This window comes from Aquarana catesbeiana, linkage group LG03, assembly GCF_042186555.1.
Source record: "Aquarana catesbeiana isolate 2022-GZ linkage group LG03, ASM4218655v1, whole genome shotgun sequence".
Classification (NCBI taxonomy): domain Eukaryota; kingdom Metazoa; phylum Chordata; class Amphibia; order Anura; family Ranidae; genus Aquarana; species Aquarana catesbeiana.
Genome location: NC_133326.1, coordinates 370944773 through 370957528, shown reverse-complemented (window position 1 = coordinate 370957528; position 12756 = coordinate 370944773).

Sequence of the window (12756 nt, the reverse complement as noted above, 5' to 3'; positions counted from 1 at the left end):
CATTGAGGGATCGATATTATTCAAAAGCCTTTCTTCTTTTGTTAGGGGAGTTTATTCCTTGGACATTATGGGAGGCTATTCTCACCAAAGAACCTGAAGGTGCGGGGTCATCCATGAAACCAGATGGGGGGGAATGCTACTGCAGTTACTGCCACCTACCTTTTGCCGGCTTCTTCTTTTAGGATCTAGAGCGCGTTTGTGGGAGAATCTTGTCCAGAAATGGGAACTGAGAAGTTGCTCAACCTGTGGACTGGCATGAAAGAGAAAGACGGTTATAGAGGAAAGAAAGAAGAAAAAAGGTACAGAAAAACTAAAAGAGTATCTCTTTTGGAGACTAGTCGGGTCTGACTTTAGATTTGTCAGCCGGACTCCTGCCCATGGGCGTCTGCTGCCCCTATAAGGGGGCCGACTACCCATCACCCAAAAACCAGAAATAGTCTCTGTGTGATAGGTGGGTGCACATGTGGGTCACCCCGGACCTTTGAGTTAGTATGAGTACAAATATCTAAATATATAGGATAAAAGAAAAACCACTTGAAATAAGTAAAACCTTCAAAACTGGATAATAACAACCGCTTCGAAAACTTTTCCAAAAGCTTTTTCTTTGCAACCTATAATGTATAGCAGGCTAAAGCCTTTCCTCCCAAATCTGATAGGACAGAGGGATCCTCTCAAGTGGGACCACTCCGGTCAATCACCCAATCCATAATCGTGATATAAAAGAGCCAACACAAGATAGCTGGGGGGGAGTCTCCCACGGGGGACCCACTAAACAGGGAGCCCACTTAGGACTCCCTCCACTCGTCCGAGTTTGAGAAAGGAGAAGTTATGAATCTGGGCCTTCTTGTATCTAGGACCTTTGGACAAAGTATGATCCTGGGGAACCAGTTGCTATCCAAGTATTGTGGCACATTCCAGGAAAATCTGTGTGAAGGAAAAGGCAGTAAACACCCCTGAAACTCAACATGTGAGGAGAGTCTTCTATCCTCTAAAAGAGGTGTTGCAGACCGCTGCTGGCAGATTTACTGAGAACATAACTATGAAGTGTTCAACTTGTGTAATAACAGTTCAGGGAAATAAGCCCCATCAACAGAGAACAGAGAAAATTGCCTTATCGGCGGGATAGGAGACCCGAAAAGGGTAAAATAAAAAGTTGCAGATTTCTTTTTGTTTCCCTTAAGGTGGTCTGCCGTCTTTGGCTTTCTTGTTTCTTCCCGTGTCCCAAAGAGGGGAGACTGGGCTTGTTGGGGTTGATCGTTTGGACGAGTTCGCTGCAGACATCGAAAGATCCATAGGGGCCTCCTGTGAGATCAGTTTGAGGTGTAGGAGTAACTTTTCACCCTCTGGCAGGTTAGAAAAAGAGTATGATTTTCCCTGAAGGGAGAATTTTACTGCAAATGGAAATTACCATCTATACTTAATATCTCGTTGAGATAGGGCTGTGAGAAGAGGTTTGAGAGATCTTCTCTTCTGTATGGTCGTTGGGGAGAGGTCTGTAAAGATCTGTATTTGATGGCCCTGGCATAGTAGCTTCGATTTGTAGCGTGCTTGTCGCAGGACCTCCTCTTTTACCTTATAATGATGCGGTTTCACTATAATGTCCCTTGGGGACCCATCCTTTCTAGGAGGCCCCAAGGCCCTGTGGGCCCTGTCAAGTTCTAGATGGTGGGATGGAATAGAAGGTATTAGATCCTTGATCAGACTCTGGACTGCTGGAGTGATCTCTGTGACAGATTTGGGTAAACCTCTTATTCTAAAATTATATCTTCTTGACCTGTTCTCGAGGTCGTCTATCCTAGAAAGGGCCATATCCAATTGGTCTTGGAGCACTTGTATGTGGGAGGCTTTTTGATTGGTCTTGGCAACCGTAATGTCCAGTTTATGTTCAATGGCCTCCATTCTTGAACCCAGATTAGAGAAATCTGACTTAAGGTCACGAGTAATTTTGTCTGCTGTGTTAGCTAGACCCCTCTCCAGAAGATCCGACAGTTTTGAGAACAAATCCTGGTGCAGTGATACCTGGTCCTGTGTTAGCTTGCCTAAAGCTGGAGGGGTTTGCATGTGTGGCAGAGCAGGCCCTTCTGAAGACAGGCAGAAATCCTCTATTGTGTGACCTATTAGGGATTCCGTTGAGGCTGGTGATGGGGCTGGCGGGGGCTGCAGAGTGCCCTGGGTCACCTGGGCATATGTGAGGGTGGCCGGGAGTATCACTTGCCTCTGTTCTTGCAGCTTGCTTTCATAGGCCGCGTGATGCTGCAGTGAAGTGGTGCCGGCGGCCATCTTGGGATCCCCGTCCCGGTGTAATTGGGTGAATTGCGGCCCGAGATCTCTCTTCGCCGACGGTCCCGACATGCGGCAGGGTGTCAGGGGGGCTCACCGATTCTGTGCACTCACTCGGGGTTGTTAGGACGAGGTCGTTTTCACGCAGTGTGGTCCGCAGGTCCGGGGTGAAGCGGAGCTCCGTCACAAGCATCCATTACGGAGCTCTCGCGCATGTGCACTGCCGATATATTGAACTTTTTTGCACTACATTCACCTTATTGGTTATATATGATTTAATTTGATTTACCTTATATACACTGATGCACTTTATTTACATGATTGAGGCAACACGTTATTTATTGTAATTATTGCACTATTGATGCGCCCTTTATTGTTTTGTTTATTGTCTATTAGTATTTACTAATTTTAGGAGCAGCATCAGGTTGTGAGAGTGCACGTTCATATTTGGCGCCGTGCCCATTTTTTTCACTTGACACCATCAGAGACTTAGATTTGTCTTGCAGTGAAGAGATATACCTCCTGATCAAATGGCTTGGAAATGAGTCTGCCGAGCATGCCAGGCGAATCAGGACAATAAATATAAACAACCCAGACACTGGTCTTAAAACAATCTGGGATAGACTTGATGAGTGTTGTGGTTCAGCAGAGGCAGTAGAAAGCGGACTATTCAAAAGACTTGATAACGTCCCCAAAATACCTAACAAAGCCTACCAGAAACTTAGGGAGCTAAGTGACTTGCTAATGGAACTTCAAGTAGCTAAATCCGAAGGGAGACTTACAAGGACTTGCATTCCTTGACACAGCCAGAGGTGTCAACCCTGTTGTACAAAAGTTGCCCTATAACTTGCAAGAGCACTGGATTACACATGGATCCCTATTTAAAAGACAGCATGATGTTCCATTCCCTCCGTTTTCTGTTTTTGCGGACTTTGCGCGTCAGCAAGATAAAACAAGAAATGATCCAAGTATTGATTTTAAATTGTCATGTGCCGCTCCTTCAAGACTTAACCCTCGCAAACCTCCTGTAGCAGTACACAAAACTAATGTGACTCCTCCAGATTCTTTTCACAGGTCTGCCAGCTTCTCTAACTTAGAGACAAAGGTCAAAGATCTGGTAAGCAGTGTCCCTTGCATTGGAAGCCACATCCTCTCCTAAAATGTAGAGCCTTCAGAGAGAAAACCCTGCAGGACCACAAGGCCTTCCTCAAGGAGAACCACATCTGCTACACGTGCTGCTCTTCCACATCTCACCTTGCCAAGGACTGTAAGGTCAGTTTAAAATGCACAGAATGTGACAGCTCAGATCACAACACAGGTTTACATCCTGGGCCAGCTCCATTGACTTTACAACACACTTTCAGCACTAGTGAGCATGGCGGGGAGGAAGAGCACACCATTACAACTATACCAGAGACAAAGCTATTAAGCTTTAAGCAAATTCTGGATGACCAAAGTAACAAGTCATTAGCCAGCTCAAACTTCTTTGACACCTTTGGTATTAAAGGTCCCAGCATCCCCTACTCCTTAAAAACTTGTGCAGGAATAGTGGAGACGGTGGGGAGGAGAGCACCCAGCTACCATGTCGAGTCCATTGACGGACAATCATGCTTGTCTTTGCCAACTATTATCGAATGCAACCAGATCCCTGACCATAGATCTGAAATTCCTACACCAGATGCGGCTGCTCATCACCCACACTTGAAATGCATAGCGTATCTGATAGAAGAACTTGATCCTCAGGCTCAGATTATCCTACTCCTTGGGAGAGATATCTTATGAGTCCACAAATCAAGAGCTGAAATTAATGGTCCCAACAACACTCCTTCTGCTCAGAGGTCAGACCTCAGATGGGTCATCATTGGAGATGTCTGTCTAGGAAGCATGCACAAACCTAACTCCGTTAGCAGCATGCTCACAAATACTCTAGAGAATGGGTGTCCCTCTCTTTTCCAGCCATGCCACAACAATTTCCTTGTTAAGGAATCGGCCTACACCACCCACTTGTCTTGTTCCTTTACAAGCCCCACCAGTGACAACTTTGTCTGTGACAGTGACCGGGACCATTTAGGGTGCACAGTCTTTCAAAGAGCTAAAGATGACAATCATGTGGCAATGTCTATTGAGGACAAACTCTTCTTAGAAGTAATGGAGCAAGGACTAATCAAAGATAGCACAAACAGCTGGGTCGCACCTCTTCCCTTCAGACCACAGAGACAATGCTTACCCAATAACAGAGAACAAGTGCTACAATGTTTCACTTCCCTTAGACATAATTTACAAAGAAAGCCAGAGATGAGAGAACATTTCTTTTCTTTCATGGGGAAGATCTTTGAGAACGGTCATGCCGAGATAGCTCCCACCCTTAAAGACTCTAAAGAGTGTTGGTACCTCAATATATTCAGAGTGTACCATCCTAAAAATCCAGGTCAAATCAGAGTAGTGTTTGACTCTAGTGCCAAATTCAAGGGTGTCTCCTTGAACGATATCCTCTTGACAGGCCCAGACCTCAACAACAAACTGCTGGGAGTGCTCTTACGTTTCTGCAAGGATTCTATTGCCTTCATAGCTGACATCCAACAGATGTTCCATTGCTTCCTGGTCAGAGAGGCAGACAGAAACTTCCTAAGGTTCTTTTGGTTCAGAGACAATGACCCTTCCAAAGACATTTCAGAGTATTGCATGAGGGTACACATTTTTGGCAATAGCCCTTCACCTGCAGTCGCTGTCTACGGACTCATTCCGCCCAAGAAGGTGAACTTGAGTATGCCTCAGATACGAAACAATTCATAGAGAAAGACTTTTATGTAGATGACTGAAATCCTTACCTTTCAGTGAGTCTGCAATCTGTCTTCTTAAGAGAGCACAGGAAATACTCGCTTGTTCTAATCTCAGGCTTCACAACAACAAAGAGGTAATGGAAGCTTTCCCTGCTCAAGACCATTCTACTGATCTAAGAGACTTAGATCTAGGTACAGACTCTTTACCTGTACAGCGCAGTCTAGGTCTACTTTGGGACTTGAAATCTGATTCCTTTACCTTCCAAATAAATGGAGAAGAAAAGCCCTTCACTCGCAGAGGTGTCTTGTCCACAATCAATAGCCTATATGACCCATTAGGATTTGTGGCACCTGTTACAATTCAAGGTAAAGCCCTGCTTAGAGACTTGATTCGTGAAACATCCAACTGGGATGCCCCACTACCCCCTGATAAGAGGAACTCTTGGGCACAGTGGAGGAACTCTCTATCAGTCTTTTCTGATCTCCATGTTTCACGCCCATATGCTCCCATACCCTCTACAAAGACACAGAGCCAAAACCTTTGCATATTCTGTGATGCTTCTATCAAGGCAATAGCTGCTGTGGCCTACTTAAGAACTGTCGCCTCTACAGCACAATGCACGTAGGATACGTCATGGGCAAGGCAAAGCGAGCTCCACACCCTGAGCACACTGTACCTAGGCTAGAACTGCTGCAGTACTAGCTGTTGAACTAGCAGAACTAATAACCTCAGAGATGGACATTGACCTCAAGGATATCCAGCTTTACACTGACAGCAAGGTAGTGCTAGGCTACATCTACAATGAGACCAGATGTTTCTATGTTTACGTGAACAACGGAGTGTTGAGGATTAGGAGATCCACTCGTCCAACACAATGGCGCTACGTACCTACTGACCATAATCCTACAGACCATGCTACAAGAGCTGTTGCTGCATGCAACCTTAAAGACATGGTTTACAGGACCTGCATTCTTGTACAATGCAGAACAGACTATTCCTAAGAGTGGCACTATTAAACTAGTAGATCCAGATTCAGACCTGGGATCTCAACATTTCAGACTGCAACTTCAGACTGCTAGCTTAAGTCTAACAGATTTACCAGATTCTCAAAATGGCAAGACAACAAGCCCAACCTAAAAGGAGGAGACCTTGTTCTTGTTAAGGACTGTCAGTCCCAAAGGAATGAGTGGCCTTTGGGTCTCATTATCAACACCTTTCCAAGTGAGGATGAAAAGGTCAGAAAAGTGGAAGTCAAAATTCACAGAAACAAGGAGGCAAAGCAAAATTGTTCCTCGGACCAGTTTCTGAACTAATTTTGTTGTCATCTGAAGAATAAATAGTGGCATCTGATGATACCAGACGGGGAGTGTCATGCCTTCAGCCTATCAAGAAAAAATAATATCTTCTGGACTTGCAATATCAACATTGCCCACTAGCAATGCCACTCTTAACAAAAGACTATTGATGGGTAGTGTTCAATGGTTAATAGACATTTCCTGTCATATCACTAGGAACTAGCCCACTTCCTATTAAAACTCTTTCATCTTTTCCATGAGGACAGACTGCATGGAGCCAGCTAAGCCTGCACTAAATGTTCAGAGGAAATTCCAATCCTTCTAAGGCAGCATCGCTGGTATGCTAAAGACTGTTTATTTGTATACCTAGTAGACATTTGTTATGTTCATGTAATTCTTATATATATTCATTTGTCTGTTTATTCCTAGTTTCACCGTGTGTACATCCTATTCTTATATGGCCACCACCTGTTCATTGTAATAAATATCCAAAGTTACAGACAGTCTGGTTATTGTACGATTCATAGTTTAAACTGTATGTTGAGTAGGGATGAGCTGAACACCCCCCTTTTCGGTTCGCACCCGGTGACCCGCCCCCTCTGACGCACAGGGACTTGACGGGGACTTCCCTGTGGCATTCCCTGTGACGTCAGAGGGGGGCGGGGTTACCCGTTACTTAACGGGTGACCCCACCCCCTCTGACGTCACGGGGAATGCCACAGGGAAGTCCCCGTCAAGTCCCCAATGCGCCAGAGGGGGCGGGGTCACCGGGTGGCCCCACCCTCCATTATTTAAGAACCGTCAGAAGAGGAGAAGCGTCACACAGTGGGAGCCTCCCATCATGCTGGATGCGGAGCGGCCTAGAAGACGAAGGGAAGAAGGAGGAAGATGCCGGACGAGAACACCGGAGGAAGAATCAGAAGAACCAGAAGAAGAAGAAGATGGAGGAAGAAACCAAAGGAAGATAGAAGATAGAAGAAGCATTTAAATAAAGGAATTGTCAAAAACTGTCTCTTGTCATTTTTAACATTTTTGACACTTTTTTGTGAAATGGTAGGGGTATTTTTGTACCCCCCTTACCATTTCACACAGGGGGGAGGGCCGGAATCTGGGGGTCCCCTTGTTAAAGGGGGCTTCCAGATTCCGATAAGCCCCCCGCCCGCAGACCCCCACAACCACCAGGCAAGGGTTGTGGGGATGAGGCCCTTGTCCCCATCAACATGGGGACAGGGTGTTTTGGGGGCTACCCCAAAGCACCCTCCCAATGTTGAAGGCATGTGGCCTGGTATGGTTCAGGAGGGGGGGCCGCTCTCTCATCCCCCCTCTTTTCCTGCGGCCTGCCAGGTTGCGTGCTCGGATAAGGGTCTGGTATGGATCTTTGGGGGGACCCCATGCCATTTTTTTTAATTTTGGCACGGGGTTCCCCCTAAAATCCATAACAGACCTGAAGGGTCTGGTATAGATTTTGAGGAGTACCCCCACATCATTTTTTTTTTAAATTTTGGTTCGGGGTTCCCCTGTGGGGAATTCCCATGTCGTTTTTATCAATGAACCTTTATGTGTATTGTCGGACCAGAAATTCATTATTAGCCGCGAGTAGTTTTAAATGACTTTTTTTCCTTTGAAATGTCATTTTGCTGTCAGACTGTTCTAAACACGGGAAACATGCGCCCCTTTACAGGCATACTATAGACACCCCCCCCCCAGGTACGAAATTTAAAGGAATATTACACTTTTATTGTTTCACTTTAAGCATTATTAAAATCACTGCTCCTGAAAAAACGGCCGTTTTTAAAACTTTGCATTGATCCATGTCCCCTGGGGCAGGACCCAGGTCCCCAAACACTTTTTATGACAATACCATGCATATAAGCCTTTAAAATTAGCACTTTTAATCTCTCCCAAAGACTTTTATAGGGTGTTCCGCGGCTTTCGAATTTGCCGCGAACACCCTAAATTGTTCGCTGTTCGGAGAACTGGCGAACAGCCGATGTTCAAATCGAACATGAGTTCGACTCGAACTCGAAGCTCATCCCAAATGTTAAGCTACATACACGCCAGGGGCAAACGTGTAGCGAGAACAGAACAACAGCCCTTAGTGCCGGTTCACACAGGGGCGACTTGTCAGGCGACCTAGTCGCCTGACAAGTCGCCTCCCGTTCAGTACAATGGAACCGTTCTAATAGCAGCGACACAAGTCGCTCCGACTTAGAAAAAGGTTCCTGTACTTCTTTTGGGGCGACTTGGGGCGACTTGCATAGACTTCTATACAGAAGTCGTTTTGCAAGTCGCCGTGGATGTCGTGTGCAGGTCGCCTCGGTGAGGCGACCTGCAAGTCATGCCGCCCCTAGTGTGAACCGAGCCTAAGTGAAAATGTCCAAATTGAGCCCAATTAGCCATTTTCCCTCCCAGGTGTTATGTGATTTGTTAGTGTTACAAGGTCCCAGGTGTGAATGGGCAGCAGGTGTGTTAAATTTGGTGTTATTGCTCTCACTCTCTCATACTGGTCATTGAAAGTTTAACATGGCACCTCATGGCTAAGAACTCTCTGAGGATCTGAAAAAAAGAATTGTTGCTCTAAATAAAGATGGCCTAGGCTATAAGAAGATTGCCAAGACCCTGAAACTGAACTTCAGTACGGTGGCCAAGACCATACAGTTTAACAGGACAGGTTCAATTCAGAACAGGCCTCTCCGTTGTCGATCAAAGAAGTTGCGTGCATGTGCTTAGCATCATATCCAGAGGTTGCCTTTGGGAAATAGACGTATGAGTGCTGCCAGCATTGCTGCAGAGGTTGAAGGGCCTGCCAGTGCTCAGACCATACGCCGCACACTGTATCAAATTGGGATGCATGGCTGTCGTCCCAGAAGGAAGCCTCTTCTAAAAATCATGCACAAGGAAGCCCACAAACAGTTTGCTGAAGACAAGCAGACTACGGACATGGATTACTGGAACCATGTCCTGTTGTCTGATGAGACCAAAATAAACTTATTTGGTTCAGATGGTGTCAAGCATGTGTGGCGGCAACCAGGTGAGGAGTACAAAGACAAGTGTGTCTTTCCTACAATTAAGCATGGTGGTGGTAGTGTCATGGTCTGGGGCTGCATGAGTGCTGCCGGCATTGGGGAGCTACAATTCATTGAGGGAACCATGAATGCCAACATGTACTGTGACATACTGAAGCAGAGCATGATCCCCTCTCTTCGGAGACTGGGCCATAGGGCGGTATTCCATAATGATAACGACCCCAAACACACCTCCAAGATGACCACTGCCTTGCTAAAGAAGCTGAGGGTAAATGTAATGGACTGGCTAAGCATGTCTCCAGGCCTAAACCCTATTGAGCATCTGTGGGGCATCCTCAAATGGAAGGTGGAGGAGAGCAAGGTCTATAACATCCACCAGCTCCGTGATGTCGTCATGGAGGAGTGGAAGAGGACTCCAGTGGCAACCTAGTGAACTCCATGCCCAAGAGGGTTAAGAAAGTGCTGGAAAATAATGGTGGCCACACAAAATAATGACACTTTGGGCCCAATTTGGACATTTTCACTTAGGGGTGTACTCACTTTTGTTGCCAGTGGTTTAGACATTAATTGCTGTGTGTTGAGTTATTTTGAGGGGACAACAAATTTACACTGTTATACAAGCTGTACACTCACTACTTTACATTGTAGCAACGTGTCATTTCTTCAGTGTTGTCACATGAAAAGATATAATAAAATATTTTAAAAAATGTGAGGGGTGTACTCACTTTTGTGAGATACTGTATATTTGTACATTGATAAATCATGATGTACTGACTAACTAGCTCTTTTTAAGGCCCCAAAATGCCAGGGCAGCACATATACCTCCGAGATGAACCCTTTTTTAGAAAATTAGAAAGTCAAGGATTAGTGAGTTTTTCAAAGTTGTAATTTATTCCCACAAATCTTTTTTTCACAAAATTGTAAATCTAACAAGTTATTTCTCTGACACAGCATAGGCATACTTACAGTTACACCCTTAAAACACATTCTGCTACTCCTCCTGAGTATGGGGATGCCACTTGTGTGAGACATTTTCACAGCCTAGCTACATACAGTAAAGGAACACCTTCAGGCTTTCTGGAGGCATAAATTACGCATTTCATTTCCTGTCTACCTGTCACATTTTTAGAGGCCTTGGAGCACCAAGACAGTGGAAACACCCACAAAATGACCACATTTTAGAAAGCAAACACCTCAAGGCATGTTCTAAGAGGCATAATGAATCTTTTAAAAATGTCTCTTTTTGTCATAAGTTTTTGGAAAATTTGGAAAGAAAATGAAAATTTGTTTTTTCTACACAAAGTTGTAATTTTTTTTACGATATTTCTAACACCACAAAACACATTATTCTACTTTTCCTGAGTATGGCAATACCACAGGTGTGAGACTTTTTTAATGTTTGGACTGGTTATTACATTGCAACCTCTGTTTTACAAAAATGTACTGCCTCTGTATAAGTGGTCAGTGAATATAGCATAGTGTAGGTTTCACATACACCAGCCCCTGTTCCTACAACTCAAAAAAGCCTAAACTACTGGCATGTGGCTGCCCCATAGAACTATGTTCACTAGCCAGGAAATACAGGAGGCTGAACAAAGAGTAATCAAAGGAGTATCTGTGGTTCTAATAGTGCAGTTGTCCACAGAGAATGGGTTGGATTGGTGTCTCGCAGGAAAGTAGCCAGTGGGACATGCAGATGGGTCAGTACTGGTACAAAGTAAAGATTTGGTCAGCAAATGGGCAAATGAGTGGTCTAGGCAGCAAGCAGGAACATGGTTCATAAACAGGTCTGGGTCAGTACAGGCAGCAGGCAGGAACATGGTCCATAAAACCTCTTTTTTCATTAATATGTTCTTCATTTCTTTTTGCTATGCCTCCTTGGATAGGACCACTATTCCACCCCCCTTGTCAGCTGGACACGTAACAATATATTTTCCTTATTCTAAACTTTTTATTTGTATTCTAATTAGGGTTGCACCGATACCAATATCGAGCATTTGCACGGGTACTTGTACTCGTGCAAATGCTCCGATGCCTAATCCAATACCTGGGCAGTTAGGGGATGAGCGGTGCGGCGGTGGGGGCAATTACAAGCACCGATCTCCCTGTATAGATTTCAGTAAAGCAGCTGACAGATGCTTCTCCTCTTCTCCCTCCTGCAGCTTTCAGCTGACTATTGAATTCTATACAGGAAGATTGGTGCTTGTAACGGCCTCCACGCCACACGGATCGTCCCTGACTGTCCCCTGTGTCCTCATCCATTTCTTCCTCCATGCTCCTAAGGTCCCCCTGCCATGTCCTCCTCCAATCCTTCTTTGTGTCCTTCTCCGCTCCCCCTCAGTGTCCTCCTCTACTCCTTCTCCGCTTCCCCCCTCCGTGTCCTCTTCCGCTCCTTCTCCGCTCCCCCTCCATGTCCTTCTCCGCTCCCCCTCCGCTCCGTGTCCTTCTCCGCTCCTTATCTGCTCCCCCTCCCCTCCTTGTCCTTCTCCGCTCCAGATCTTTCAGGATGGAGAGCGGAGGAAGGAGCCGGTAAATCTGTCATTTAAGGGCCCCTTCCTTATCTAAATGCACAGTCAGTGATCACTGATACAATAAAGCTCTATTCTATTGAATTTGGAGCCGCTTGGTGAATTTGGATTCTCGCCTCAATCAGATACTGGTACCTCAGACCGCTCTCCTCACTCTCCTCAGACAGCCCTCCTCAGATCTTCTGTCAGCACTCTCTCTGTAGTGCTGTGTGGAAAGCATGTTTCTCTCTCTTTCAATCATCTCAGCATTTCCCTCTCTTCAGTCTCCTCTCAGCACTCTCTCTCTTTTCTCTCACCTCAGCACTCCCCTCTCCTCATTTACCTCAGCACTTCCTGAAACTCCCCTTTTTCTCAGTGTGCTTTGTGTTTCTGAGTTTTCTGGAAGGACAAGTCAGCATCTCTCTGTCTCCATCTTGTGGCCAAAAGGAGAAATTGCATTACAACATGGCTGCTACATATATATGTAGCACCCACCACCTTTAGGTGGCTGCTAATTTGTTAGGATAAGTGATAGGTAAATTGCCAGTGCTTTATTCTGTTTGTTTAGGCCTGGTTGGTTATCTTGGTTGGGAGATTTGTCAGAGTAGAAAGGGGGATGTGACCACCTGTAGTCTATCCTGAGAGATGCCCCATCCATCCAGTGAAAAGGTCTGGAAGGAAGGTGGGCTGGAGACAATGGTACAGGCAGTTTGTATGCACAGCCCTGGACCAATCATTAATTTGAGTGGGCAGGGGCGGGACACATATATAAACTGGGGGTCTCATGCTCCTGGGAGGTTCTGCCTGGGAAGTTTGGACAGAGAGAGAGGAAAGATGTAACCAGCAAGGTGCAGGCTTGAACGCCTG